General features: G+C 34.5%; 1 long non-coding RNA gene across 1 annotated transcript; it reads right to left on the bottom strand.

Moving 5' to 3' along the window:
- Nucleotides 1–375: 375 nt before the first annotated feature.
- On the bottom strand, nucleotides 376–6,174 carry LOC309651958. Its single transcript, XR_014258499.1, has 3 exons — nucleotides 6,098–6,174; nucleotides 3,483–3,608; nucleotides 376–504 (listed from the first exon to the last, which is right to left on the bottom strand). It is a non-coding gene; the product is annotated as an uncharacterized lncRNA (long non-coding RNA).

The following is a 6,174-nucleotide window of genomic DNA, read 5'->3' as shown; positions in this document are numbered from 1 at the left end:
ATTGAAAATTTTCCATTTCTCATCAGGGAAAAACAAGGATGTCCACTATCACCAGTTCTGTTCAACATTATTTTCCTGGGTGGGTCTATCTAATGCTTTAAAATGAGAAAAGGAAATAAAAGCTATAATGTTTAAAATGGCAGGAACAAAACTTATTAGTATTCAAAGATGATATGATTATGTATGTTGAACACTGAAAAGGATCTAAAGATAAACTTTAGGACTTAATAAGCATATTTTAGCAAGGTTGCTGGGTAGAAAAAAGAATACACAAAAATTAGGTCTCTATATACCAGATTAAACAAAATATAAAATTTCCAAAAAAAGGTACAATTTTCAATAGCATCAAATACCTAGGAGTAAATTGAACAAAAGACACACAAGACTTCTTTGGACAAAACTGCAAAACTTTACTGAGCGAATTTGAACAAGTCATGTTTCCAACACAAGAGCAGCCTGCATGGTTACAGTTTGTCTTCATTTAAACCTGTGGTTGCCCTTCACCTGTAAGATAACATAACATTTGGGAATATTAGTTAGAACTTTATTCAGATGACGCTAAAGGGATACAGAGGACACTACGGTCTTAGTTTTATAAAATGGACTAAACCCAGAACCCTAAGGGTGACCCTTGGCTTATATACAGTTAAACCTCTGTAGAGACTTTGAAGGTAGACTTTCAGGCACATTAACAATATTTGTAAACACACCACTCTTTCTAGTGGTACAGAGAAACAAAGAGACTGTTCAAGTTCAGAACTGATTAAACCCAATGCTTCCATTCAGAGGTAGTTTTAGGTAGAAAGCAACATTTTTTATACTTTTAGTAAAAATCCAACCAAACAACAAATAAAAAACCTAAGAAACAAAAGAAACTTTTTAAAAGTTCATTTAAATGTTTTGACTTGAAAAAAATATTCTTAATATAGGATATCTAAAACAGTAATGTCACACTTAGAATTACTTAAATGGAAAACAGAAAGGCTAGTACTGCATTTGTTTTGGCTCTACTGTGGAAAAGTACAAAACTTTCTATGAGCCAGTTTAGCCCTTACATAGTAGTAGGTGAACCATTTGTCCCTGTTTTCATCCATACTCCTGCTATAATTATGAGAAGTGACTCTCTACACACCTAAAAGCATTCCAGTTTGTATAATAAATTATATGGTTACACTAGTTTTAAGCCATTACCATCAAAAGTAACATCACATTGTGAAGGAAAATAGTACCATGTCTCACAGTCCGGAAGAAAAAAAAGGACAGAAGCGGGGTGGAGAGAAAGGAAAAAAACCTGGAGAGCCAAATATCTAGATAGACAGGTAGATAATATAGTCAATATCTGTTAGTGTCTTTTTTTTTCACTGTATATTTATTTATTAACATTTGTATTGACTTGCTTTACAATGTTGTGTTAGTTTCTGCTTTATAACAAAGTGAATCAGTTATACATATACATATATCCCCATATCTCTTCCCTCTTGCGTCTCCCTCCCTCCCACGCTCCCTATCCCACCCTTCTAGCTGGTCACAAAGCACCGAGCTGATCTCCCTGTGCTATGCGGCTGCTTCCCACTAGCTATCTATTTTGCGTTTGGTAGTGTATATATGTCCATATATACACTACCACTCTCTCACTTTGTCCCAGCTTACCCGTCCCCCTCCCCGTATGCTCAAGTCCATTCTCTAGTAGGTCTGCGTTTTTATTCCCATCTTGCCCCTGGGTCTTCATGGCCTTTTTTTTTCTTCTTCTTAGATTCCATATATATGGGTTAGCATACAGTATTTGTTTTTCTCTTTCTGACTTACTTCACTCTGTATGACAGACTCTAGGTCCATCCACCTCACTACAAATAACTCAATTTCGTTTCTTTTTATGGCTGAGTAATATTCCATTGTATTGTGTATACTTAGCCTTTTGTCTGTTTTCTGCAAGATTATTTAAACTAGTGGATCTTCCACTCACAAATATTTTCTATAAGAGCAATCTCATTGATTTATTAGTTGTATTATTTTTCCTTTTCCTAATGATTCATACCTGTCTTTTATTATGAATCCCCTTCCTTTTCCCTTAGATTTATTTTGTTGCCTTTTTATTATTTTTTTATATTGGATACTCATGTACTTTTATTATTTTTTTAAATAGCATATATATTTAAGGCTATGATCTTCCTATGAGTATATTTTAGCCATGTTCAATAGGTTCCTGAAAGTAGCCTGAAAACTATCTTTTAACGTAAAGAGTCTGGAATGGGCCAGGGATGTAAAGTGAAAATATTTAGAACACTAATGCAGGGTAATTCCTTCTCTAAACATCAAGTGCTTCCTTTAAATTCAGAAGCTGTGTGATTAATGGTCAGTAATTTGGAAAACACACATGTAAAACACACTTAAACTGATTACTCAGGAAGTACTTCAGTTATGGTCTTTGAAATTCAGTCTTAGCAATTTGATGCCTCAAGGTGCAAAATCTTCATGCATTTGACATGGTTAGAGGTGATTGTATCATGCTGTCCACATGTTATTAGGAACAGTAGCTCACTAAGACTGACTGTGGGGACAGGGAGCGTGCTCAGCACAGGTATCTTACTAACAGTCACCTTGAGCATCACTGACTACATGCACTCTCTACTTGATCAGCCACAGAGACCAGAAACGAGACTGTCTCTTGATATTTTATTATTCAGTCATCTGAGGCTTCATTCGGGGAAGGATTTAAAATGCAATTGTTCACATTTTTGTCAATTATACACCAATGAAGCTGGAAGAAAAAATAAAATGGAATTGTTCTTTAAGAGCCAGAGAATTCAGAATTCAACAGAATCTGAGGACAGGCATTCAGAACTCCAACAGAAAAACAAATATCAAGCAAAGTGTTAGTTCATTTTCTTAGTAGTGATGAAACCTCAATTCAAATGTAATTTGACTCAGGTCAGGATTTGACGATTTATGATAAACAAAATCACATAAAGCAGCTTATCTTTGTATTCTATGCAACAGAACCAGAGTAAGTAAAAATGAGAATTGAAAATAATTTTTAAATATCTGATTTGAAGTCACTATTTTTATAAGAGCAAAGATGGGTTTAGAAGTTAAGGGATTTGCCCGGAGTCACACAAATTATGTTAGAGCTGGTACTAGAACCTACTTCAGCGCTTCAGCATATTTCATACAAACTGATGTGTGTTACAAATGCATTACACATTTGTTAAATGCAGATCTCTATAAAAGCATCTGACAATTATTAACTGTTGGTTAAAGGGCTTATACTTAAAAGTAAGAAAATGCTTTCATTCTATAATTCAATATGGCTTTGACCCAATTTGTTTCTATACCTGATAGTTAAGGTCTGAACTACATTTCAAATCATCTTTATATGTGAACTCTGTTATTAAAGCAACAGTAATGTTATCTTTATATTATTAAAACTATAATATTGTGGAAAACTGACACCCTATAATTTGCATGCTTAATAGATAACATACCTGCTTCCGGCTCTTCAATGGGCTCTGGATTTGGCAGTCTCTTCCCCTTGACATCAGAACCACCTCCACACCCACACCCAGTCTTTGGCTGAGCCAGTTCCTGTTGATTAGCTTCCAGGGCAAGCCCTTGCAAATAAAAAGTTTATCAATTTAGGAAGTAAAACTTGAGATATGAATAAGGGAATGATAATATTCACTCCTTCAGTGTTGTGAAGTAAAAGCCTTAGGCTAGTGTGGTAATAAATGTGATGCATGAGAATCACAAGAGCATTATTTCAGGAGTCTGTTACCAGAAACTAGGAAAACAGGGTTTTATTACCCTCTTCCTTTCCCAAGACTGCCCTCAGACAAATTAGGCGCTCCCTTTGTACTTATCCATATTGTACTTGTGACTGTACTTATCAGTGATTTGTTTGGGTCTCTCCGACTAGATTGTGAGCTCAAGGTTGAAACCATGTCTCTTATTAGTACTTAGCATATTACATGGCATGAGCAGACAACAATAAATGTGGAGTAGGGAAAAAGTCTTAAAAAATACCTCAAACTGATTAACATTTTGCAAACCAACTGGTATGTCCTCTTCAAAAACGTCAGTGTCATGAATGCCAGAAAACTAAACAGACTTGACAACTAAATGCAATGCATGATCCTGGACTGAACTCTGGATCAAAAAAAATTCTATAAAGGAAATTATCGGGACAACTGGGGAAATCTGAATATACACTGTGTATTTAACGATTGCATATTCTCATTGTCAAATTTCCTGATTTTGATAATTGTACAGTGATTAGCCAAGAGAATGACTTTTTCTTTGTTCTCAGGCTATATATACACTAATGTACTTAGGGTAAAGGATCATAATAGTTGAACCTTTATCTAAATGACTCAGTAGTAATAATAGCAAACATATCAGTAAGTGTGTATGTGTGTGTGTGTATATATATAGGGGGGAAGGGAAGAGGATATGAAACCAATGTGGTAAAAACTATTAACAATCGGTGAATCTAGGTGAAAAGTATATGAGTTAATTGTACTATTCTTCCAAATTTTCTGTAAATTTTATGTTTTTAGAAATATAAAGTAAAAATTAAAGAGAATACATGATAACTACATTGTACTTCAGGAAGACAAGAGTTATCTTATTTTTAACTGTGGTTTAAAAACACGTAACAAAAAAAAAAAAAAAAAACAAACACGTAACAGTGAATTCCCTGGTGGTCCAGTAGTTAGGACTCTGTGCTTTCACTGCCGAGAGCCCAGGTTCAATCCCTGGTCAGAGAACTAAGATCCCACAAGCCACACGGCCAAAAAAAAAAATTTTTTTTTTAAAAACACATTAACATAAAACTTACCATCTTAACCATTTTTAAGTGTACAGCTCAGTAAGGGGTTATTTTTGCATCATTAGCAGAAACTAGGAATGGACTTTACATATTTGTTTTCCTGTATTATGAAACCTTTATTTTAAATGGTCTAAGAATAAACCATAATAAATGTATAATTTCTGTATTTTGCTATAGTGTACTAAAAGCACTGAGCATCAGCTATTTACAAAGCCTGAAGTCTATACCATGTATAGGATTTCAATTACAATTAAAATGTAATCTTCTGAAGGGTTAGCTCAGTGGATTTGCAGGCCCATGACAAATCTTATAGTGTGACACCCACCCTCTACTGGGGTAGCCAGAAACTTACTTTGTTAAAATAAACAAAAGTTATATTTAGGTCCAAAGGTCCTATATGTAACTTTCCATAAATAAATCCCATGTAAAACAAAGTAAAATTATTTTACTTTTAAATAAAAAAAATAACCAAAATAACAGTAAAATTATTTATGAATAACAGTCAAATATACAATGAGAATAAAGGAAATGGCGTAGAAAGCAATGAAAGGGCATTGTTGCCAGTCATATTCTACAAACCTTTAATAGTGGCCTGAGTTATGTAAATGTTTTGCTTCAAAATACTATATATATCCAGGAGAAATAATGTCTGTCTCATGTTAATCTTAGAATAATTAATCTTTTGATTTTCCTAACCATAGAAGGATTTAACCACCTTTTGAAAACCACTTTAAAAAAATCATACTAAACCAGCTACCTGTATGCCAGTATCCTGAACTACCCAGCTTTCATCAAACTTACCATGTAAAAATATCAATTACAGAAACAATGGCCATCATGCATGACTCATTTCTGGAGCCTCTATCCTACTACATTGAACTGGGGCAATACTGAGCTACATTACAGTACAGACATTTGAGTTTTGAGCAAAATCATTCACCTTTTTTACAGCAACATTCATGGTAGGAAGACACAAACTTTGGAGTGAAATACAGATTTTGTATTCAAAAGCCAAGTGCTCTTTGATAAACCCAATCCTTTAGCCTCAATTTTCTCATTCATAAAATGGGGAAAATTTATTATAGTGAGGGATTGCCCTAAGCTGCAAATTATACTCTCTTCACTTCTCCAGCCAATTTTCAGGCCATGTTTGAGATCCCTTTCTATTGTTTTCTTTCCTTCTCTTACTGGTATATCATAATGCGTGAGACATCCCATACACACACACACATACACACACCCAACAGGCATTCTTCTTCCTTTTCCCTTCACCTTGAACTGAAGATGCTCCTTCATCCTTTTTCTCTTGACCAGGTGTAATGTCCTGAGTTTCAGTTAGTGGCTTCTCT

The sequence above is a fragment of the Balaenoptera physalus genome (assembly GCF_965194825.1).
Source record: "Balaenoptera physalus genome assembly, chromosome: X".
Taxonomy (NCBI): domain Eukaryota; kingdom Metazoa; phylum Chordata; class Mammalia; order Artiodactyla; family Balaenopteridae; genus Balaenoptera; species Balaenoptera physalus.
This window is presented reverse-complemented; position numbering and strand designations above follow the sequence as displayed.